A 26197-nucleotide genomic window follows, 5' to 3' on the forward strand; every position below is an offset into this window, starting at 1 on the left:
TGCTGAGTTGTGTCTGACTCTTTGCAACCCCATGGACTCCGGGCTCCTCTGTCCGTGGGATCTTCCAGGCAAGAATACTGGAGTGGGTAGCCATTCCCTTCTCCAGGGGATCTTCCTGACCCAGGGATTGAACCCGTGTCTTCTGCATCTCCTGTACTGGCAGGTGGGCAATCACGGTTACAATATAAATACAATATTATATGCAGAATTAATACAAACCTCTGCTGTCACTTTTTCCAGTGCCATTCCATCATACTAACGCTTAATTTATTAATTTGAATAACATTATAAAGGAGTGTACCAAAGTTCAAACCACGAAGTCATCATACGTAACTTCAGACTTTCAGAATAGTTGCAAGAATTCTTTGTATTCCTAGATACACTTCACCTAGATTCTCATAATGCTAACATTTACTAAACTGTCTTTTCTTTTTCTAAATGCACATAAACACACATAGTTTTTCCAAACTGTCTAAGTTTGGATTATAATGTTCCTTTATTACTAAGTATTTCAATGTGTATTTCCTAAAAATAAGGGATCTCTTATGTAAACAGCAAATTGTCAAAATCAGGAAATTAATACTGAAATATTATCTAATCTATAAAATCTTATTGAGATTTTGTCCATTGTCCCAGTGATATTTTTATAGCAAAAGAAAGTCTAAAATCACACACTGCATTCAGTTGTCATGACTTTTCAGTTTCCTTTAATCTGATGGTTCCTGAGTCTGTTCTTACACAGGCCAGGCATTTCATAGAATGTCGCACATTTTGAATTGTCCTTTGTGTCCCCGTGATTAGATGAAGGCCACACACCTCTGGCAGCATAATGCAAATGTGACTCTGGCTTTTTCTCTATGTGGTATATTCAGAAGTGCATAATGGCCCCGTTAAGAGCAATGGAAACCTTAACCTTTCGGTTAAGATGGTGTTGTCAGGTTTCTCCACTTAGTTATTACTTTACTCTTTGTAAATAAAAGGCAGCTTGCTGCGATATATTTGGAGACTATGCAAATATCCTAGTCTTAGTTTGGTTCAGTTCAGTTGCTTAGTGATGTCTGACTCTCTGCGACGCCATGGACTGCAGCATGCCAGGCCTCCCTGTCCATCACCAACTCCCGGAGTTTACTCAAACTCAGGTTATTGAGTCAGTGATGTCATCCAACCATCTCATCCTCTGTTGTCTACTTCTCCTCCTGCCTTCAGTGTTTCCCAGCATCAGGGCCCTTTCAGATGAGGCATCAAGTGGCCAAAGTATTGGAGTTTCAGCTTCAGTATCAGTCCTTCCAATGAATATTCAGGATTGATTTCCTTCAGGATGGACGGGATGGATCTCCTTGCAGTCCAAGGGACTCTCAAGAGTCTTCTCCAAAACCACAGTTCAAAAGCATCAATTTTTCAGCACTCAGCTTTCTTTATAGTCCAACTCTCATATCCCTACATGACTACTGGAAAAACCATAGCTTTGACTAGATGGACCTTTGTTGGCAAAGTAATATCTCTGCTTTATAATATGCTGTCTAGTTTGGTCATAACCTTCCTTCCAAGGAACAAGCATCTTTTAATTTCACAGCTGCAGTCACCATCCACAGTGATTTTGGAGCCCCCCAAAATAAAGTCTCTCACTGTTTCCATTGTTTCCCCATCTGTTGGCCATTAAGTGATGCCATGATCTTAGTTTTCCTAAAGTTGAGTTGTAAGCCAATTTTTTCACTCTCCTTTTTCACTTTCACTTTCATTAAGAGGCTCTTTAGTTCTTCTTCACTTTCTGCCATAAAGGTGGTGTCATCTGCATATCTGAGGTTATTGATATTTCTCCTGGCAATCTTGATTCCAGCTTGTGCTTCCTCCAGCCCAGCGTTTCTCATGATGTACTCTGCATATAAGTTAAATAAGCAGGGTGACAATATACAACCTTGACGTACTCCTTTTCCTATTTGGAACCAGTCTGCTGTTCCATGTCCAGTTCTAACTGTTGCTTCATGACCTGAATACTGATTTCTCAAGAGGCAGGTCAGGTGGTCTGGTATTCCCATCTCTTGAAGAATTTTCCACCATTTGTTGTGATCCACACAAAGGCTTTCATATAGTCAATAAAGCAGAAGTAGATGTTTTTCTGGAACTCTCTTGCTTTTTAGATGATCCAACGGATGTTGCCAATTTGAACTCTGGTTCCTCTGCCTTTTCTAAATCCAGCTTGAAGTTCACGGTTCATGAATTGTTGAAGCCTGGCTTGGAAAATTTTAAGCATCACTTTACTAGCATGTAAGATGAGTGCAATTGTGCGGTAGTTTGCGCATTCTTTGGCATTGCCTTTCTTTAGGATTGGAATGAAAATTGATCTTTTCCAGTCCTGTGGCCACTGCTGAGTTTTTCAAATTTGCCAACATACTGCATGCAGCACTTTCATAGCATCATCTTAGGATCTGAAATAGCTCAACTGGAATTCCATCACCTCCACTAGCTTTGTTCATAGTGACGCTTCCTAAAACCCACTTGACTTCACATTCCAGGATGTCTGGCTCTAGGTGAGTGATCACACTATCATGGTTATCTGGGTCATTAAGAGCTTTTTTGTATAGTTCTTGCCACCTTTTCTTAATATCTTCTGCTTCTGTTAGGTCCATACCACTTCTGCCCTTGACTGTGCCCATCTTTGCATGAAATGTTCCCTTGGTATCTCTAATTTTCTTGAAGAGATCTGTAGCCTTTCCCATTCTACTGTTTTCCTCTGTTTCTTTGCATTGATCACTGAAGAAGGCTTTCTTATCTCTCCTTGCTATTCTTTGGAACTCTGCATTCAAATGGGTATAACTTTCCTTTTCTCCTTTGTCTTTCACTTCTCTTCTTTTCTCAGCTATTTGTAAGGCCTCCTCGGACAACCGTTTTGCCTTTTTGCACTTCTTTTTCTTGGGGATGGTCTCAATCCCTGTCTCCTGTACAATGTCATGAACCACTGTCCATAGTTCATCAGGCATCTGTCTATCAGATCTAGTCCCTTGAATCTATTTCTCACTTCCACTGCATAATTGTAAGGGATTTGATTTAGGTCACATCTGAATGGTCTAGTGGTTTTCCCTACTTTCTTCAATTTAAGTCTGAGTTTGGCAATAAGGAATTCATGATCTGAGCCACAGTCAGCTCTTGGTCTTGTTTTTGCTGACTGTATAGAGCCTCTCCATCTTTGGCTGCAAAGAATATAATCAATCTGATTTTGGTATTGACCATCTGGTGATGTCCATGTGTAGAGTCTCCTCTTGTGTTGTTGGAAGAGGGTATTTGCTATGACCAGTGCATTCTCTTGGCAAAACGGTATTAGCCTATTCTAGTCTCCAACTTTATCTATTAGTTTTAGCATTCATGGATGATTCTTGCCTGTAACAATTATTTTTGTGATGACTTGGTAGAAGGTGATTTTCTAATTCCATCATTCTGTCTACATTTATTAATGCATTTTCTATTATACTAAAGCTTTCCCTTCTTCATGATTTGTTTACTTGTTCATTTATACTGGTGTAGCGCATGGAGCCTTACTTTATTCAGTAGTATTAAATTTACTATCATTATTTACTTAAATTAGTATTTTTTTGTTTGTTTCAATTGTTTATTAACTGATCAGATTACAAAAATAATCCTGGTAGAAACCTTAGTTCATTCTTCTAATAAGCCTGTTGATCTGGTCTTCCCTGTTGCCAGCATCTTCACCTTCTACAAAATGGGTGGTCTTTTTCTTCATTCCACCTCGTGGAGAAGACAATTTAAAGGGCCACAAGAAGTTGTTCACTTCTTTGAAATGTTTTCCAACAGTATGGATCTCATGAGTCAGACCCTCCATGCAGATGATTCCGGATTTCCCACGAGATCGAGCAATCAGTGTGTCATCTGTCAGGGCAAGTCGCTTCTTGTTGATTTTGCCATAACCACACTTGTAGATCAATTCATTTACAGACTTCAGATTTGGGTACCCCCATGAAATGTACGGCTCCACAATTCTCAGCATGTTAACTGAAGTCTTGTTGAGCTTCACAAAGGTGTCACTGAAGATCTGCTGGAGGCGAAGGAGTTGCAGCACCTTTTGAACCGTTGGGCTCACACCGTTGATACCTCTGATCCCGAGGACAAATGCCAATTTGGGTTCTGTGGGTACATAGAAGTTGCCAGCTTTTCGTGCCATCCTAGCTGTTTGAATTTCAGTTCTGTACATCTGCCTTTATTCCTTGTGGTAATGCTTAGCTTTTTCACAAATAAGCTTCCTCCCTGCCTTTCAAAGATCTTTTGGGCAAACTTCTTTCTCAGGCGCTTGATCTTAAGCTCTGCGAAAGTCTTTCACTTTTTCCTAAGGGTTTCTGGCACAGCAAGAACCTTCTTTTTCTTCTTTTCTGCACCCTCCATGGTTCCAGCCAGGAAAGAGCTTAAATTAGTGTTTTAATGATTACGTCATCCCAGATTTGGTCAATTGGAGTTCCTTAAAACTGGATCCTCCGCCATTCTGACATATCCCTATCATAAGCACATTCTTACTTTGGGGCATAACAAGGTTCTAATACTTTACCCGCCTCAATCATTTCTTTGTGGACTATATATATACCCTATTCTCTACTTCCTTTTAAGTGGAGAATTTGGGTGTATAGAAACAAAGATCTTGCCTCTAGGTGTGCTCACTGCTGCCGGGGTGCAACTGCTTCAACTGCCTTCTCAGAGGACAAAGCTGGGGAGTGTTTACACATACATATAGACAAATATGTCATATACACACACACTCATGTGCACAATACAGATACCATAATCCATGCAGATCTATATCCAGTTACTACATATGTATGTGCATATGTATGTCTATGTGTTAGAACTCGAGTTCACACCTATATCTCCAATTCCAATCCAATACTGCAGAGTTCATTCTATTTTTTTCTTTTACTCTGACTGCACCTTCCCTCTCTCAAAATATAAAACCTGACTCCCACTATCCACAACTTATTTGCTCAACTTTAGAACATACAAAAAATGATTTCAGAATTGCTAACCTGTGCTTCTGCAGAAAGAGAGGTCTGCTAACTAGAGTTCAATATCTGTTCAGAGTTATTTTGTTTTTAGCCCAAGAGCATGTTGTTGCAATACTGTATTCAGAGTTATCAGGGTTTGCTTCTTCCACCCCTCTTCATTGTAATTATATTAGTTATTTGAAGTTAAAATCTTTTCTTATCCTCTGTTTGGTCAAGCTATTTTTATCTTTCAGGAATGTTTTATAGTTCTCCTTATAAAGATTTTGCATATTTCATGTCAAATGTATTCTTAAGTATTTTATCTTCTGTGTGTGTGTGTGTGTGTGTGTATACTAAGTCTCTTTAGTCATGTTTGACTCTTTGTGACCCAAAGGACTGTTGCTATTGTAATGCAGTTTCCTCTATCTTTGTATATTCTTATATAGCTTGCGGCTTTCTGAAATCTCTTATTATTTTGTTTGGTTTTGCCATTAATTCTTTAGGACTTTTTAGGTCCATAACTACTAATATATCATCTGCAAATAGAGTCAGCTTCACCTTTCCCGTTCTTACGCCGCTCACTGGTTTCTAACGTCTACCTATATTGGCTAATATTTCTAGCACATTGTTGAATGAAAATAGGACAACTGGTAATCTTGCTTTGCTTCTAGTCTTAGTGGAAACAGTGCTAGTGTTTCCCCCTTAGGCTGGCCTTAAGACTAATGAATATTTGTGCTTGATAAAACCATATATTTTCAGAAAATGTCTGTCAATTCCTTTTCCCTAAGTGACTTTATCAGGAATGAGTGTTGACAATTGTAAAAGGTTTCCAGAATCTATAAAGATAATTATATGATCTTCTTCCTCAGATCTATTTATAGGGCTATTAAATTAATTGATTACCTCATATAGAGTCATCCTATATTCCTGGGGTAAATCCCACCTGGTCGTGGTATATTATTTTCTTCATGTATTATCAGATTCTATTCTCTTCTATTTAGAAATTTTATATTCATATTCATAAGTGATACTGGTCTATAACTTCCTGTACTGTTTCTATCAGGTTTAGGTATTGAAATTATACTTTCATAGTAAAAACAATTAAGAGGATTTCCTTCATTCACAATACTCTTGAACAATTTATGGAGCATTTATGGGACCATTTGGTCTTTGAAGTTTTGGCATAATTTCCCTGTAAAACTTTATGGTCCTGGTGCTTTTCTTGTTTCTTAGTAACTTTTTCTATTTCTTCTAAGGAAATTTTTTTTTAATAAGCTAATCTAATAAGATCAATTTTGGTAAACGAATTTTCTAGAAAATTATTTGTGTATGTGTGCATTCTCCCTTTTTTGTTGAGTTAGGTAATTAATGGCTTATATAATTAGTTTATTCATTAGATTTATTGTTTTTTTTGTTCTCAATTTCAATGTTATCTTCATGTTTTTCCTCCTTTTGCTATATTCTAGTTTATTTCTTGTTCCTTTTCTAGCTTTTTAAATTGAGAATTTACTTTTGCCCTCTTTAACTTTTATTAAGTGTTTAAGGCTTTGAATATTCCTTTGATCATTACTTTATATGTATCCCACAGATTCTGTTATGTGGTATTTTTCATTATTATTTTCAAGAAATTCAATTTACACAGGATCTTTTCTTTTTGGTGAATGTTTCATGTTCACTTAAAAAAGTGTGAAGGATGGGGGGAAAGGACAGTTAGGGAGTTTGGGATGGACATGTACACTCTGCTGTATTTCAAATGGATAAACAATAAAGACCTACTGTATAGCACATGGAACTCTGCTCAATGTTATGTGGCAGCCTGGAGGGGAGGGGAGTTTGGGGGAGAATGGATACATGTATATGTTTGACTGAGTCCCTTTGCTGTCCACCTAAAACTATCACAACACTGTTAGCTGACTATACTCCAATACAAAATAAAAAGTTTAAAAAAAAAGAAGAAAGTGTATTTTCTGTTGTCTTAGTGTGATATATATCCTTATTGATTATGCTGTTTAAATCTTCAACATCCTTACTTTTTTTAACTTGATTTGTCCTACACTGAGAGTATTAAGTTAGATTTTTCTATTAGTAGGTTTTTTCTTCTGTGTTTCCCTTTGCATCTCTTGTAAATTTTACTTTCTAAAAGTGGTTGCTGAATAATTTAGTACCTAGATACCCATAAATGTTTTATGTCCATTGTAAACTTTGGCTGTTAGCATTAAAGTGTCCTTTTTTTCACCTAAAAGGTGTTTTTTTTTTTTTAAGTTGTATAGATATTCTACATTTGCTTTCTTATTAACATTATTTCCACTTGCTTGGTAACTCTTTGCTTATCCCTTTATTTTTAGGCTTTATTAACAATTTTATTTTAGATACAGCATATAGTTGAATTTTCCTTGGTGAGTCCAGTGGAAAACCTTTTCTTTAAATAGGTGAGTTAAGCTCATTTACATTTATTGATAAGACTAATATGTTTGATCTCAACTCTGTCATACTTTAGTTCACAATTAGTATAAGAATTTTATGTTTTATTTCTCTACCGTATTTTATTAATTCTTTAATTTGATTTCTTCTTTTGGTTTAGTGACACTATTCCATATGATACTATAATGGTAAATACATGACATTATACATTTATTCAAGCCCATATAATCTGTAACACAAAGAGTGAACTATACTGTAAACAGCAGACTTTGGTTGATAATGTATCAATGCTAGTTCATTGATTATGACAACTATATCACACTGATATGGGATCCTGCTCACAAGGGAGGCTGTGTTTGGTGAGGGAGGGCTATGTGGGGACCCTCCATATTTCTGCTTCAATTCTGATGTGAATATACATACGGGCATTAATAAAAGCAGTCACTGTGGGAAGGGTGAAAACAACAGAGATGGTAACCATGAAAACATGATAAAAACTGTGTTTCAGATTCTTCCAAAATTATGTCTACCATTTGCCAACCACATTAAAAGAAAAGAAGAGCAAAAACAATGTCTTCCTTTTCAAATTGAGCATGAACCAACACGGTGGAGATATTTATAACTGAAGACCACTGCTAGTTCACCAGCCAACTGACTGGCGTTTCACACTGAAAAAAGCTGGAGAGCTGTATCCACTTGGGGCGTGGTGGAAAGTTTATTCCAATCCAGTCTTCTGTGACAGTGGGCTCTAATATTTTACAGCCTACTGCAGTATTTAAATATGGCTTTAAGTTGTGTTAAACTATGTATCATCAGTTGGTTCCTTCATTAGGTGTTGGGAAAGAGCAAAGTCATAATGATAAAGGAATTTGCACCATTGTTCACGTTTCCCAGTAAAGAAGTGGTCTAGCAAGGAGATGCAAGACTGAACATCGACACCTTAGGAATCAGTGAACTAAAATGGGTGAGAATGGGTGGATTTAATTCAGATAGCATTATACCTACTACTGTGGGTAATAATCCCTCAGAAAAAAGGGAGTATCCCTCATAGTCAACAAGAGTCCTGAATGCAATACTTGGGTGCAAGTACTGTCTCAAAGATGACAGGATGATCTTGGTTTGTTTCCAAGGCAAACAATTCAACATCACAGTAATCCATGTCTATGCCCCAGCTATGGATTCCCTGGTGGCTCAGACAGTAAAGTGTCTGCCTGCAATGTGGGAGACCTGGGTTCAATTCCTGGGTCGGGAAGATCCCCTGGAGAAGGAAATGGCAACCGACTCCAGTACTCTTGCCTAGAAAATTCCATGGATGGAGGAGCCTGGTGGGCTACAGTCCATGGGGTCGAAAAGAGTCGGACATGAAGAAGCTGAAACTGGCCAATTCTATGAAGACCTATGACACTTTTTAGAATTAGCACCAAAAAAAGATGTCCCTTTCATCATTTGACATTGGAATGCAAAAGTAGGAAGTCAAGAGATAACCAGAATAACTGGCATGTTTGGCCTTGGAGTACAAAATGAAGCAGGGCAAAGGCCAACAGTTTTGTCAAAAGAACATGCTGCTTACAGCAAACACGCTTTTCCGACAACCCAAGAGATGATTTTACACATGGACATCATCAGATGGTCAACACCTAAATCATGCTGATTGTGTTCTTTGTATCTGAAGATGGAGAAGTTCTATACAGTCAGCCAAAATAAGACCTGGAGCTTGTTCAGATCATCAACTCCTTATTGCAAAATTCAGACTTAAAGTGAAGAAAGCAGGAAAAACCACTAGGACATTTAAGTATGCCCTAAATCAAATCCCTTATGATTATACAGTGGAGGTCATGAATAGATTCAAGAGAACAGATTTGGTAGGCAGTGACCAAAATCATCAAAAAGAAAAAGAAATGCAAGAAGGCAAAGTGGATGTCTGAGAAGGCTCTAGAAATAGCTGAGGAAAGAAGTGAAGTGAAAGGCAAGGGAGAAAGAGAAGTATATACCCAACTGAATGCAGAGTTCCAGAGAATAGTAAAGCGAGGTAAGAAAGCCTTCTTAACTGAACAAGGAAAAGAAATAGAGGAAAACAATAGAATGGGAAAGACTAGAGATCTTTTCAAGAAAATAGGAGATATCAAGGGAACGACTGAGCAACTGAACAATAAAACAGCAAAAAGCCAAGGGGAAAAAAAACAAGAGGTGGCACTACAAGTTGCATTTTTCACATTGATTCCTTAAAGAACACAGCTTCTCAGTTCTGAGTTGGTAAAGTATGGACCAGGTTTACTCAAAACACATGAACAATGGTGCAAATGCCTTTATCAGTATGACTTTGTTGCTGTTCATTCACAAAGTCATGTTCTAGTCTTTGTGACCCCATGGACGGCAACACACCAGGTTCCTCTGTCCTTCATGATCTCTCAAAGTTTGCTCAAATCCATGTCCGTTGAGTCAGTGATGCTACCTGACAATCTCATCCTCTGCCACCCTCTTCTGCTTTCGCTCTCAATCTTTCCCAGCATCAGGGTCTTTTCCAATGAGTCAGCTCTTTGCACCAGGTCGCCAAAGTAATGATGCTTTAGCGTCAGTCCTTCCAATGAATATCCAGGGTTCATTTTCTTTAGTATTGACTGGTTTGATATCCATGCTGTCCAAGGGACTCTCTCAAGAGTCTTCTTCAGCACCACAATTTGAAAGCATCAATTCTTTGGCGCTCAGCCTTCTTTATGGTCCAACTCTCACATCCATACATGACTACTGGAAAAGCCATAGTTTTGACTATATGGACATTTGTCGGCAAAAGTGACCTCTCTGTTTTTTAACATGCTATCTAGGTTTGTCATAGCTTTCCTTCCAAGGAGCAAGAATCTTTTAATTTCATGGCTGCAGTCAGCATCCACAGTGATTTTGGAGCCCAAGAAAATAAAGTCTGTCACTGTTTCCATTTTCCCCCATCTATTTGCCATGAAGTGATAGGACTGGATGCCATGATCTTAGTTTTTTAAATGTTGCATTTCAAACCAGTTTTTTCCCTCTCTTCTTTCACCCTCATCAAGATGCTCTTTAGTTCCTCCTCACTTTCTGCCATTAGAGTGGTATCATCTGCATATCTGAAGTTATTGATATTTCTCCCAGAAATCTTGAGTCCTGCTTGTGATTCATCCAACCTGGCAGTTTGCATGATGTACTCTGCATGTAAGTTAAATAAGCAGGGCAACAATATATAGCCTTGTAGTACCCCTTTCCCAATTTTGAATCAGTCAGTTGTTCCACGTCCAGTTCTAACTGTTGCTGCTTGACTTACATTCAGGTTTCTCAGGAGACTAGTAAGGTGGCCTGGTATTCCCATCTCTTTAAAAATTTCCCACAGTTTTCTGTGATCCACACAATCAATGGCTCAAGTGTAGTCAATGAAGCAGAAAGAGATGTTTTTCTGGAATTCCCTTACTTTCTCCATGATCCAACGAAAGTTGGCAATTTGATCTCTGGTTCCTCTTCCTTTTCTAATCCCAGCATGTACCTCTGGAAGTTCTTGGTTCATGTACTGCTAAAGCCTAGCTTGAAGGATTTTGAGTATAACCTTACCAGTATGTGAAATGAACATAATTGTGTGGTGGACTGAACATTCTTTGGCATTCCCTTTCTTTGGGATTGGAATGAAAACTGACCTTTTCCAGTCCTGTGGCCACTGCTGAGTTTTCCATATTTGTTGACATATTGAGTGCAGCACTTTAACAGCATCATCCTTTAGGATTTGAAATAGATCAGCTTAAATTCCATTACCTCCACTAGCTTTGTTCATAGTGATGCTTCCTAAGGCCCACTTGACTTCACACTCCAGGATGTCCAGCTCTAGGTGAGTGACCATAATACCATCATGGTTATCCGGGTCATTAAGACCTTTCTCATACAGTTCTCTGTATTCTTGCCACCTCTTCTTAATCTTGTCTGCCAGATCCTTACAGTTTCTGACCTTAATTGTGCCCATCTTTGCATGAAATGTTCCCTTTGTATCTCTAATTTCTTGAAGAGATCTCTAGTCTTTCCCATTCTACTGTTTTCCTCTGTTTTGCTACTAAAATTAATTAACTTTATACTAGAAGTAAAGCATTATTTTGTCTTATTATGGGGGAAATCCCTCTCCCCCTAAGTTTAACAGACGTACATTGGACATTATGGAGAAAATATCATGAAAAAACCCGTAATTGTTCTTGCCCTGACTTTGATGAGTTGGTTAAATCTAGTTTTTCCATAATCCCATATTTCCTTTCAGAACTTTTCCTTTTTGGTTGCTTGTGTGAAACCCAACCAGCAAATATATATCACAATCCACTCCTCCCCTCCCTGCCTTCCGAGCTCTGTTCACTATTATGTATAAAGTTAGTTGTCCTGAATTATTACATCAATATTTTTGTATCAATTTTTACATTACCAGGAATTTCTTTGGAGCTACTTATCCATGTTGTGTGAAGAGGCAGATACAGTGCAATACAATGGTATTGCACAAACTCAACAAATATAAGCTATAACATATCAAGAGCCTGAAGATACACATTAGCTGAAATATACTGCTACTGTCTTTGAAGCATGGATGCACCTTGAAGAATGTATACAGATCTTAATCTGACTTACACTGCAGTTACATCCTGATAAACTCTTCATAAGTTCAAAGTATCCTAAGTCGACAATGCATTTAAACAGAGATGGATTTATATGAAATGGAGTAAGCTTGAGTCAGGGCCCCTTCAAAGACCTCACACCTAATTTTGCAGGCTTTTTTTCCTAAAGGGAGTTCCAAATACTATATAAGCCTGGACTTGCAAAACTGGGACCAGCCCTGAGCGAAAGGTATTTAGAAATCACTAAGATAAACTGTTTCATTTTGCAGATGAAGAAACTGACATCCAACTCTGCTCAACAGTTGTGTGGCAGCCTGGATGGGAGGGGAGTTAGGGGGAGAATGGTTACATGTATATGTATGGCTGAGTCCCTTTGTTGTATACATGTAACTACACAACATTGCTTGTTAATCAGCTATACCCCAATAAAAAATAAAAAGTTAAAAAAAGAAAAGACAGAAAGAAGAAACAGGCCCAGAAAGGACAACCTGATGAGGTCAGAATGTGGATGTCAATCATTAATGAAAAGTCAGCCTTCCTTGTTTTCCCTGCAGAAGGGACTGCATTCTACCACTTTGTTGTTTAGTTGCGTCCAACTCTTGAGGCCGCATGGAGTGCAGCCCACCAGGCTCCTCTGTCCATGGGATTCCCCAGGCAAGAATACTGGAGTGGGTTGTCACTTCCTTCTCCAGGGGATCTCGCTGACCCAGGGACCAAGCCCATATCTCCTGCATTGGCAGGAGGGACGCCACTATGGAGCTACACTGCAACATAATTACCCCGACCAGACCCCACAGGTGCCTTTCAGGGCAAGTGCCCCACTCACAGCCTCTGCTGAAGGAGTAACCACAGCCTGTTTCCTGAAGAGGAGTGGCTTTGTGGAGACCTGGCCTCTTACCCCTACCTCCATGCTGTCAACACAGCTGATTAGACCTGGGGTTGACACCCGACCCGAGGGAGTCATTCCATCTGGGTCAATAACCTGCGAGGTCATCTGGTATAAAAGGAACTCAGCTCAAACACAAAAGGCTTTGATGAACCAGGCCAGTCACACTCTCTCTCCTGAAGTCTGAACTGGGGAATGTGGAAGCAGACAGACAATGAGCAGTGGGGAGACTTTATAATAAGACCAGACCCAGAGAGTGGCCGTGCAGCTGGCGAGGAGGCCGCTGAGTTCTACTGCTGCGGGAGAGATGAGATAAGCCCGTTTTCAAACCCCAAGGGACGCTCCGGCTCCAGAGTCTTTGAGGTCTAGTTGTGGTGCTCTTCGTGAAAGGCCTTGTCTGGCAGCTCTGGGGGCTGCTTTCTTTCCAGCTTTGTCTTCAGAACCCCTAGCCCCGTGCTGACCACCACCCCTCGGAGAGCGCCTGATCCTTGTGCAAAGTGCTGGTTCAGCAAAAACTCAACTTTAACGTCTTTGAAAACCTCGACAGCTAAAAAGTGGGAAACGACCTTCCAAGGGAGTTCTGAATTCATCTTTGGGGAGAAATTGCTCCTTTGACCTCAGGAAAGCACTTGAGTAGGTCTCTGATTATTCAGAAGCAAGAACATATTCTGGAAAGGAGGCAGAAGGGAGGGAGGAGGAGGGAAAGTGCTGTGCATTATAAAGTAATACATATGAAATCTAGAAAGATGGTACCGGAAATCCTACGCGCTGGGCAGCAAAAGAGACAACGGACGTAAAGAACAGACTTTTGGACTCAGTGGGAGAAGGAACGGGTGGGGAATAATAGCACTGAAACATACACTGCCATATGTAAAACAAACAGCCAGGGGGAGTTTGATATATGACTCAGCGCACCCAAAGCCGGTGCTTGGTGACAACCTGGAAGGCTGGGGTGGGAGGGAGGTGATGGGGGGGCTCAAGATGTGGGGGACACATGTATGCCTGTGGCTAATTCATACTGATGTATGGCAGAAACCATCCCAATAGTGTAAGGTAATTATCCTCCAACTAAAATTCATTCATTCATTAAAACAAAAATAAAGTGAGTGCTAATCTTCCTGGTAGGTGGATTGCGTCTCCAGCACAGCTTCCCCTTCGACAAGACTTCAGTCTTCTCTGAGAGCCTCAGGGGGAGGCCACCTGGCATTCCCGGTGGGAGAGTGAAGCCATCTCTGTGGCAAGGGGTCCTGCTGGGTCTGGAGGAGGGTCTGGAGAGGACCTGCTGGGTCCTTCTGGGCATCCTCCAGAAGGAGACTCTGAAAGTATCAATACCTGGAGGGAATTCCATCAGGACTCACACATCCGCATTCTAGTTGTCCTCCCTTACAGGCTGGGGATGGGTACAGAAAGCAGCCAGGCAGACTGGAGGCTGCCAGCTGATGGAGGACTCACAGACACGGCAGACTGGAGGAATGCAGTATTCCCGAGGGGGTTCCAGGGGGTGCTTGGGCTGGGGCTCCCAGGAAGGCCTGTACCTCTGGGAGAAATGGGGAAAGGGCTTGGAGCACCATTATCTGACAGTTCAAGTGCAGTGTGGCCACTATGGAAGTGAATGGGACATCTGGGTTTCACTTGGTTTCGAAGAATCTCACAAACATGCTAAGTAATTAAAATCACCAAAGTGTCATCTATAAAAACAAAGGAAGAGCTTTCAGGTGTGACTAAGTGCAGGTGTATATATATAAAGAATCAGTATATGCAGCCATTTTTATTTTACTTTTTTTAAACAAGCATCAGAGAACAGTTAAAACAGGCGTAAACAATTAGGATGCATTTAGTGAATTAACACTAACTACATACTCAAGAGGTAGAACAGCCTCCAAAGCTGCCTCTGAAGTCCTGAAGGACTGAGTGTTAGTCACTCAGTCCAGTCCAACTCTTTGTGACCCCATGGACTGTAGCCCGCCAGGCTCCTCTATCCATGGGACTCTTCAGAAAAGAATACTGGAGTGGGTAGCCTGTCTCTTCTCCAGGGGATCTTCCCAACCCAGGGATCAAACGGTATCCTACATTGCAGGCAGATGTTTTACCATCTGAGCCACCAGGGAAGCCCTTGAAGGACTGAAATTTATTTCAATTTACTGTGTAACCATTCTGAGCCTACTGCGTTTGCCATTAGCTGGCACCCTTCATGATTCCTGGGGGGGGTTTCCTGTGGCTCAGATAGTAGAGAATCTCCCTTCAATGCAGGAGACCTGGGTTTGATTCCTGGGTTGGGAAGATCCCCTGGAGAAGGGACTGGCTACCCACCCCAGTATTCTTGCCTGGAGAATTCCATGGACAGAGAAGCTTGGTGGGCTATAGTCCATGGATCGCGAAGAGTCGGACATGACTGAGTGACTACCACTCACTTTCCATTTCATGGTTTGCAGAAGGCTGACACAGTTCCAGGGTCACAACCAGACATGATAACATCCAGGTAAGTACAGGAGTAGTTTTTTTTTTTCGTTTTTTGTTTTTCTGGCTATGCCATGTGGCTTGAAGACTCTTAGTTCCCCAATGAGGGATTGAAGTCTGGCCCTCAGCAGTGAAAGAGCAGAGTCCTAACCACTGGACCACCAGGAAATTCCCAGGAGTGGCCTTTTTCTGAGCATCCTTCTTAGGAACAAGGACATTTTTCACAGAAGGCTCTTTACCAAGCCTCTGATCAACTTTCTCTCACTAGTAAGAATTGGGTAACCTACAAATTCTTAAACCAGTTAGTGTCAGAGAGAATGAAATTCTCAATGATGTCTCAGACCACTGGTTCCCAAGCTTGTGCATACATCAGAATCACCCGGAGGAGCTTATTAACACATAGGTTGCTGGGTCCCACCCCCAGAACTTCTGATTCAATAGGTCTGATGGGGCACTCAAGAATTTGCATTTCTAACTGTTCCTACGTGATGCTGATACAGCTGTTTTCAGACCACACTTGGAGAACTACTGTCTTAAGACTAACCATCTGGGTTGCAATGGAAGTTAGGGAATCAACCAAAAGTGTTTGCCCAAAGAGATAACTTTGTCAGCAGAATATTTTGTATATTCTGGAACCAAATATTTCTATGAATTTTCTTTTGAAAACTATAAAGTTTCCGTAAGTTATATATGTGACAAACAATACTGACTGTGGTCTACCACAAGCCAGAATATGGAAGTAGAATACAAGCTAATGGCCTATGGCAGAAAATGTGGTTTGAGCAAATGTCACCCATTGTCACAAACATCCACCCATCCTGCCTTGCACGCTGTGCTATCCCACACCCCCCACTTTCCTTGCGTACTTCTGTCCTCTTTCTCAAGGTTATCAACAGCCTACTTGCTGAATTGGTATTGACCTCAGTTTCTCTCCTGGCAGAGGAGACAACATAAGCAAAGAGGTGAGTGTAAGGAACAGCTGGTTGTTTGGAGGAAGCTAAGCATCATCATGTTTTTGCAGTATAAAGAATGAGGCTGGAAATGGTGTGAGGTAAGGCCCTAGATTTGGACAGAAGCAAAGCCACAGTGGGTCCTGTGGGATGTTGAGGAGCTTGAACTTGATCCTGTGGCCTCAGCAGCCACTGAGCAGAGACGTGATGTGGTTGGATCTGGGTTTTGTTTAGATCACACTGGGTAGTGTGGAAGGCAGACGTGAAGCAGGGAGGTGCGGCAGAGCTTAGTAGCCCAGGAGAGCTGAGATGGTAGGCTTACAGAAAATACACATCTAAAGAATATTTAGAAGGTCAAATTTACAAATCTGGTGATCTGTTAGATACAACAGAAGATACAAAAAAATAAGGCCTTCAGATATTCCTCAGTTTTTGACCTCAGTGAGAATAAAGAAGTCAGTTGTAATGAACAAGGTGATGGGAGTAGTGATACAGGCAAACAAGGAGATGACATTAGTTTCAGATGACCTGTATTTAGGTTCTGGCCCACCTCCTCATGAAAAGTAGAGATGCTCAACTGGTAGTTAGGCATATTAGGAAGGGTTTGAGAGAGAGGACTAGGTAGGAGATAAAGATTTTGGAGTCAACTGTAGTTGAATCAAGAACACAAATTGACATTTAGCCAAAGATGGGATCCTGGGAAAGGCCAACATGAACATGATGGGCAAAGAAATGAAAAGGAGCAAAGGGAAGATTAGGGTGTAGAATTTCAGAGAGTCAAGGTCATAGAGTTTAAAGCAGGAAGGAGTGGTCAACATTATAAAGTACTGTAGAGAAGAGATTCCTTAAGATAAAGCCTGAAAATCGTTGATAGGTTTTGAACACGGGGAAGTCATGAGATTTCAGGAGAGTTCTTTTGTTTAATCGCTAAGCCCTGTCTGATTCTTTTGCAAGCCTGTGGACTGCAGTCCACCAGGTTCCTCTGTCCCTGAGATTTCCCAGGCAAGAATACTGGAGTGGGTTGCCATTTTCTCCTCTAGGGATCAAACCCATGTCTCCTGCATTGGCAGGCAAGTTCTTTACTGCTGAGCCAGCAGGGAAGCTAGCTGGGCTGAATTACAATGAGGTGAAAAAGTGTTTGTTCTTGTGGTTTTGAGTTTTGATGAGAAGGGCACGGTAAGAAAGCCAATAGTCCTCACTGAAGGAGGGGGCCTGGTCATAAGCGAAGGAGGATTATGCAGGTTTAGAAGAGTCAGGAGAGGAAACTGTTCTTTAGGTGTTCTGGGAGGGTTGGCCCTGTTTGTATTTGGGGCTCTCTATTTTTCAGAGCATTTTGGTAACCACAAGCCCAAGAAATAATATATATTTTAAATGACTGTGTCACTGGCTCTCAGGAAGACACTTTTGAATAATGCTTAAAGGAATAGGTAAGTGTATATGGCAGACTGTATTTTGTAGAAATGGCCACAGTACTATTTCCAGTCACACGTGGAAAAGGCTCGGTAATGAACTGACAATGAATGGAAGGCAGAAATGACTCTGTGTGACTTCTAAGGCAAAAGGCGATGAAGCTTCCAACTGGCTCTTTATCTGGGGAGGCTACCAAGCTGTGAGGAAGCCCAAATTGCCCACCTGTCTCAGGCCTGATGCTGGTTGCCGGCTGGGTTCCAAGGGCAAGCCTCCTGAGAAAAGGAGCCAGTCCCAAGCTGCACTGTCCTTTGCCTTGGAAGTCACCAGGGTCATTTCTGTCCCCTGTCTGAATTCCTGACCCACATAATCTGTGAGTATGATAAATGGCTGTTTTATTCTACGAAGTTTCAGAGTAATTTACTCAGCCATAGTAACTGGAACAGCATCCAAATATCCAATCAGGGAAACACGGCCATGAGGGAGAAACAAGATATCCTTGTATCCCAGACACAGTCATAAGGCATATTGAAAGTCATTGTTCTCATCTCTCTTGAATACAAGAAATTTTTATTCACTTCCCAGACTTCAGCTTACATGTACCCTAAATGTTTATGTCTAAGCCACAACTTTATCCCTCAAGTGGCCTTTATTCAAATACTTTCCTAACTCTACATTTTTTACTACTTTTGCATTTATTATAATTAATACTTTATCACACCTAAATAGCTTTCCATTGTGCTAGCCTATTTTCCAAAAGTAAATTTTTTGAGCCTCAATTCTACTCTTTTCTACCCTTGAGCAGTAACACACATACACACACACACACAGAGCATTTATTTTTAAAACAAGCCTTACCAATATGTCACCAGATATCAAGAAAGGCACACTATCTCTACCTCTGCTTACCAGAAAACATCAAAGACACTGGGCTTATTCCCAGAGCACAATTCTGAAATAACACAGGTAATAACACTATGAGGAATTACCTGCAAAATTTCTAGAATAAATCATAAGTATTCATAAATCATATGAATCATAAATCATTGAAGTATTCGTCAATGTCTCTAATGCACAGAATCTTACCTTAAATAACAGAGCTAAAATATTTTTCAGATTAAAGAGTAAAACAATTAAAATCCTCTTAGTAATTCCTAAGAAATAGCTAAGCAACATCTAAGAAAGCACACATACATAAAACTGTATTTTAAACATGAATCATGCTTTCAATTTAATTTCTATTTTCATGTTTTGGAGTGCAAATGTAGAAAGTTGAGATAAGCAAACTCTTTAGTTATTGGGATATGATTTGTGTTTTAGATTTCTGAGCACCTTGACAGTAAAGGTTAAAAAAAAGGTTTCCTTACTATCCCACTGTGTGTGGTGTGTGTTCGGCTGCTTCGGTTGTGTCAGACTCTTTGCAACCCCATGGACTATAGCCCACCAGGCTCCTCTGTCCATGGAATTTCCCAGCAAGAATACTGGAGTGGGTTGCCATTTCCCTCTCCAGGGGATCTTCCCGATCCAGGGATGGAACCTGCGTCTTCTGCACATCTCCGGCATTGGCAGGCAGATTCTTTACTGCTGAGTCATCAGGGAAACCCATCATCCCACTGAGTAAAGACTAAGTCTATCAATAGCACACTCACCGCTGCTCCATGCCGACCCTAACATCACCAGAAACTTCTTACCTCCAGAATCACCAAATATCAGACTCTTTGATCACAGCTTCCCATCCTTGAGACTTACTTTCTTAGGAGCTCCCAGTATAACAGCTGATAGCCAGGCCCGCATTCTCACAGACGCTTCAGATCCACTGACCTCTGTCCTCCCTTTCCTCTTCATCTAGCTTGGATTGTATGGGCATCATGTCAAACGCTGTTTGGCTCTTATGGCAGTCCTTCTTTTACTCAGGTCGTAACTTCCTAGAAAACTCTGGCTATGGATGGGGACCCACCTCCTACCTTCTCGTGTCTGTGCCTGCAGCAACTTGTGTGCTGAAGAAAAATTCACCATTGGGGCAGACTGGTATTATCTTCTAACTGCATGAGTAACAATACAGGCATCCCAAACAGTGCTTGCGTGTGAATCAGAACACGACCTCCCTTCCTCAGGACACTTTACTCTCTGTCAGAAATCTGTGGTGATGTCTTGATTTTCCAAGAACAAGGTACTTTACTGCCATCAATCAGAAACCTGTCATGACAAATATATAAATCTGCGATGTTTATGAGGCGAACAGTGCCCCTCTGAGGTACGGCAACCTTGCGCAATGCCTACACAGCTGTACATAGTGGCCCGGATGACTAGCCTCAACCAGGCACTCATGCCTCTAGATGTTTTTAGTCAAATATGTCATGCCGTCACCTGTCTTCCTAAACCCACTCTTCTTCCCTTTCTTCTCGGGGGATGTCTATATCCGATACTTCAAGAAAACTGGAGCCATCATATGTTCAGTCGCTAAGTACTGTCTGATTCTTAGGGATCCAATGGACTGTAGCCCACCAGGATCCTCTGGTCCATGGGATTCTCCAGGCAAGAATACTGGAATGGGTTGCCATTTCCTCCTCTAGGGGATCTTCCTGACCCAGAGATGGAACCTGCATCTCTTAAGTCTCCTGCATTGGTAGATGGATTCTTTTTTTTTTTTTCCAATTTCTCCTTTATTTATTTATTTTTTTCAGTGGGTTTTGTCATACATTGATATGAATCAGCCATAGATTTACACGTATTCCCCATCCCGATCCCCCCTCCCACCTCCCTCGCCACCTGATTCCTCTGGGTCTTCCCAGTGCACCAGGCCCGAGCACTTGTCTCATGCATCCCACCTGGGCTGGTGATCTGTTTCACCATAGATAATATACATGCTGTTCTTTCGAAACATCCCACCCTCACCTTCTCCCACAGAGTTCAAAAGTCTGTTCTGTATTTTTGTGTCTCTTTTTCTGTTTTGCATATAGGGTTATCGTTACCATCTTTCTAAATTCCATATATATGTGTTAGTATGCTGTAATGTTCTTTATCTTTCTGGCTTACTTCACTCTGTATAATGGTAGACGGATTCTTTTACTACTGAGTCACCTGGGAAGTCCCTTAGGATCATATGAAAGTGAAAGTGAAAGTCGCTCAGTTGTGTCCGACTCTTAGCGACCCCACGGACTCTACAATCCATGGAATTCTCCAGACTAGAATACTGGAGTGGATAGCCTTTCCCTTCTCCAGGAGATCTTCCCAACCCAGGGATCAAATGCAGATCTCCCGCATTGCAGACAGATTCTTTATCAGCTGAGCCACAGGGAAGCCCGTCATCATAAGGGAACTCCCTAATTATCTTACTGTCGTATCCACACTCTTTCCATAATTTACACCCATCCTTTTTGTCTTTTGTCTTCCTATCAAGACCAGTCCCTTTGTGCGAACTCTGTATTTCAATCCTTCTAGTCTTCCAAGATACTCCTCTCTCTTCTGTATCTTCAACTTTGCATGCCACCTCCCTCCCATTTCTCATCTGCAAACAGGCTTTTCTCCTATCAGGAAAATCTCGCTCAGACTTTTGTCCTTCATCCACACTCTACTTTCCCTCCAAGCTTCTCAAAAGACTTGTTCCTATACCCATATTTCCTCCTCCTCATATTTCCTCATTCTTCCTTCCTTGGCAATTCTACAAAACACACTTGTCTGATGCTTAATCCAGGAACACTTTTTATTCTTCATCACATGTGACCTAACAGTGGGGACATTCAGAGTTGGCAGATTCTTCCTTCGAAATACTTCCATTTTTTGGTTGCCACGACACCAAATACTCTTGCTTTTTCTTTACTCTGGATTCTCCTCTACCTAACCATTAGGTGATGATATTCCAATCCCCTTGTCTCTTCTTTTCCCAAACCTGTTACTAAGGGATCTCATTTGTTCTCATGCATATCAATCACAGATACCAACAATTCCTAAATGTGAGCACCTCTTAGAGATCCACCACAAAACATACAATTCCATTGGGATTATCTCACATTCATCTCCTACATGAATTATTTTCTTATGCCCCAAATGTGTCTCTCATCGTGTTCTCCATGGCTCAGTAAAGGTGATCTCTCCCCAACACGGCAGAGATGGAGAGCCCATCCTTGACTCTTCTCTCCCCATAAGCAAGTCTTTTCCCAATTCTGTCCATGCTAACTCCAAAAGTGAAGTGAAAGTTGCTCAGTCGTGTCCGACTCTTTGCAACCCCAAGGACCATAAAGTCCATGGAATTCTCCAGGCCAGAATACTGGAGTGGATAGCCTTTCCCTTCTCCAAGGGATCTTCCCAAGCCAGGGATTGAACCCAGGTCTCCTGCATTACCGGCAGATTCTTTACCAGCCGAGCCACAAGGGAAGCTAACCCCAAAGTAGATCTCAAATGCCTCCACTTTCTTCCACACTGATACTGGTACTCTTGTCCAAGACACCACCACGGGCCACCTTAACTCTATGTTCATTTTCTCCCTCGGTCTATCCATGCCCCCCACTCCATCCCTCATCCATTTCTCAGAATACTTTTAAAAAGGAAGCAGAATAACCACTTAAAAACACAAAACTGACCATTTCATTCTCTTGCTTACAGTCCTCCACTGGCTTCTCAGTGTACTGAGCTTAAATCCAAGGTCCTTACCCATTCCACCCTTCTCTGACTATGCTCTAACAACACGGCCGCTTCCTTCCAACCCTTTTCCACCTTAGGAATCTGCATATGCTGTGAGGTCCATAGAACTTACTCTTGAAACTTCTCTTGGCTGGCATCAAAGCATCCTCGAACGCTGAGCTAAGATTAGTGACTCCATGCAGAGAAGTTTGTGTACATTCTCCCAACTAAACAAGGTCCCAGGCATGTACTCTCATAAGACACTGTCCATGCTTCCAAAGAGTATGGCACAACTTTAAATTCTGTATTCCTCTATATGGGCTTCCCAGGTGGCACTAGTGGTAAAGAACATCCTGCCAATGCAGAAGACATAAGAGACGCTGGTTCGATCCCTGGGTTGGAAAGATCCCCTGGAAAAGGGAACTGCAACCCACTCCAGTATTCTTGCCTGGAGAATCACATGGACAGAGGAGCCTAGTGGGCTACAGTCCATGGGGTCACAAAAGAGTCTGACATGACTTAGCGTGTTTGGTCAGCCATGACAACAGCCTCCCTATTAGTCCCACCCTGAGGGCAGGGATCATGCCTGTGTGGCTCAGTGCTGAGTCCCCAGTGTTGTGGAGAGACTAGGGACTCCAAAGAGTTGTTGAATGCTAACACCTAATGGCACTTGTTCACTGAAGTATTCCTCTTCTTTCATTATAATGGATTGAATGACGGCATTAATGTAAGCTTGAGAAGACTAAGGTAAGCCAGCTTCTCCAATTTACATAAAATTGTACCATGTCATGAGATGGCCAGTCAAGAAATGTCTTCGGGGAATGCTACATGGTGATATCTCCATGTTTATACCTATCACTGACATAAATCTATGATTTGTTTCTCTTTAAATGGCTGTCTCTTAGTAAGCTGTGTGCCCTCAAAAGTTGTCTCACACCAGTGTGTTCAAACAGGAGGAGACAAACACCTGTTTGGAGAATGAGTTACTCCAAGAGGAGAATTAAAACCTCCAAAGCAGAGCAACCACAGGATTATTTGACAGCAATAGAGGAGATGCAGAAAGCTGCCAAGTGCCATGGAATACAGAGGTGCTGACTTGTGACGGGAGCTGCTGAATTAAAGTGTCCTATAGAAATTCAGTGCTGGCCTAGCCCTTTTCTTCCAACTGAGGTTTAGTCATGTAAACACAGGCAGGAAAAACCTCAGAAGCAGAGATGATGCTGGCTTTGAGCATGTGTGTGTTGTGCACGTGCTCTCTCTCGCACACACACACCATCTCTCCAAAACCTCTAGCTTTCCCATATGAGTGTGTGCGTGCCAAGTTGCTTCAGTTGTATCCGACTCTTTGCAACCCTATGGACTGTAGCCCGCCAGGCTTCTCTGTCCATGGGGATTCTCCAGACAAGAATACTGGAGTGGGTTGCCATTTCCTCCTCTAGGGGATCTTCCTGACTCAGGGATAGAATCCACGTCTCTTATGTCTCCTGCATTGGCAGGCGGGTTCTTTACCACTAGCACCACCTGGATGTAGCCTGCCAGGTTCCTCTGTCCATGGAGTTCTCCAGGCAAGAATACTAGAGTGGGTAGCTGTTCCCTTCTCCATATGAGGTAGTCATTATAAAGCTTTTTTTGTTTTGGTTACCTTTCCTAAAAATAACCAGAGCCTTAGTATCCAGCAGTAACATCAAACTTCTTTCCTGCATCTCCCAGCCAGAAGGGTTGGTTGGGATGGCTGGTCTTGAAACCAGCTCTCTCCTAAATCACGCTCAGGCTGGAAGGGGCACTGGATCTGAAGTCAGCAGGAAGGTGGGTCTGTGTCTGGTGTGTCAGGCTCTCCAAGGTGACCACAAGTAAACCAAACTCTGGAGTCTCTGCCTCCCTCTTTGCAATATCTCTCTCTCAGCACACGAGCTGCGACTAAAAAAAGTGGAAGATGAAGAAAATGGGATCCTCAGAGTGTGAGTAGTTATTATTAGAGATCCTTCTCTCATCTGGCTATGAATTTTAATTGTGATGGAAATACACTTAGTTCAGAATAAAGTGGCATGCTCTCCCAGTTTAGATGGAACTTCATGTCCCCGGGAAGTTCTGGGATGATAGGAACTGAGGGAAATGCCACATGTGGACTCTGCTACTCATCTGAACACTAAACCCTCACACAAATTCTTTCTGTCTCATGAGTAAATGTCTTATCTCCCCACCTACACTGTACAACCGTTCCAACACAACAGGCATACTCAGTAATTGGCCAGTGAAGTCACTGAAGGAAGATCAAAGGATGGAAAGTATGCCTAGAGTTTTCTGCTGACATATGGTCAGTTAATTTATCTTTGAAGTGATGCTTCCTTTGCAAATGTGACTTTATGCTCCACAATTCAAGCAAAATGATAAAACACATGAAAATTGCCACAGAGAAGGGAAATATCGAGGCACTCATGCTGAAATGGATCTTAAAAAATCACCTTTTAAAAACCTGGTTCCTTCCTTGATTGACATTCCCATTAATTTTGTAGCTCCTGTTCTTCATAGAATGGGCAGCCTGTCCCTCTGGGAGTCTCCTTCAGATTAGGGTAATGATACCAGAATTCTGACCAGTATTTCAAGGAAGAACTCCACCCCTAGCGAGGGGACAACATAAAATGTGAAAGGACAAGGTGGGGCTTGCTGGCCCGATTCACAGGAAGACAATGAGGAATAGCAATGCTGTCAAATGCTTTGAGAACAAGAATTATTCTCTAAACCACAAGGGGTTCTCAACTAATGCAGAAACAGACATATAAAAATGCTTGAAAGAAAACATGAAAAAGAACAAGATTTCTGATTGAAGCAGAGGTTGGGGAAAAAAAAAACAACAGTAAAGGGTACCAACTAGAGTCACAAATCTAACTCAAGTTCCACACAAGGTGTATTGGGCCTGATCTAGATGAAACATGCACAATGCAGCCAGGTAAGGCTTAAATACTAAAAGCTTTCCAGACCTTGTCACTAGAAAAAGGCAACTATTGTGTGGACAGATACACACTTAGGTCTAAAGGGGATACAACAAGATCATCCACTAGGCACCCATATCTAAAACATCCAAACGCGGCTACCTCGTGTGTGTGTGTGTGTGGGTGTGGGTGTGGGTGTGTGTGTGTATGAGTCGTTCAGTCATGTGTGACTCTTTATGACCCCCATGGATGATAGCCCACCAGGCTCCTCTGTCCATGGAATTCTCCAGGTAAGAATACTGGGGTGGGTGGCCATTCCCTTCTCCAGGGGATCTTCCCAACCCAGGGTTTGAACCCAGGTCTCCTGCTTTGCAGACAGATTCTTTATCACTGAGCCACCAGGGAAGCCCTGGCTGCCTCTTAACTGCTACAAAATCTACAGAAAAGGGGGAGGCTTCCCAGTTCCCTTAGGACACTTCCTATAGGGACAGCTAATTTCCTCAGGATCTTTATCACCAAGTAGTACTTGGTCTGATAATACAGCCTGAAGAGTTTCAGTTTTACTCTGAAGGAGAGTGGGCCAGCATCGGGTAGACAAAATGGGCATGGTCACGGAGAGCACAGAGGATTGGGAGGCTGACAGACAAACACGGTAGATCCTTAAGAAGAGATGCATCATGACAAGACCGCTGTTCAGAGAACGTACGACTTCGGTGAAGTGTGTTTGAGTGTGAATGTGGGTGTGTGTGAGTGAGAGACAGAGAGGCAGACAGACACACGTGTTAGGAGACCTTTCATTAAAGCCCCAGGTGGTGAAAAGTCAAGATCAGGTGGTCACAGTGAGAAGTAAGAGGAAGGGACCACTCCAAGGAGGCTTTTGAAGGGACTCTGAGCAGGATACGATAGGACAAAAGAGATGAAGCTAAGGAATGAGTCA

General features: G+C 41.8%; 1 protein-coding gene and 1 pseudogene across 16 annotated transcripts in view; both read right to left on the reverse strand.

The window, feature by feature from the left end:
• Window positions 1-26197, reverse strand: part of ICA1 (islet cell autoantigen 1) — a 159871-nt gene that overhangs the window by 73612 nt on the left and 60062 nt on the right. The gene's annotated exons all lie outside the window — the stretch shown is intronic.
• Window positions 3233-6720, reverse strand: LOC122673844 (annotated as a pseudogene).

Source organism: Cervus elaphus, chromosome 18, assembly GCF_910594005.1.
Source record: "Cervus elaphus chromosome 18, mCerEla1.1, whole genome shotgun sequence".
NCBI classification, from domain to species: Eukaryota; Metazoa; Chordata; class Mammalia; order Artiodactyla; family Cervidae; genus Cervus; species Cervus elaphus.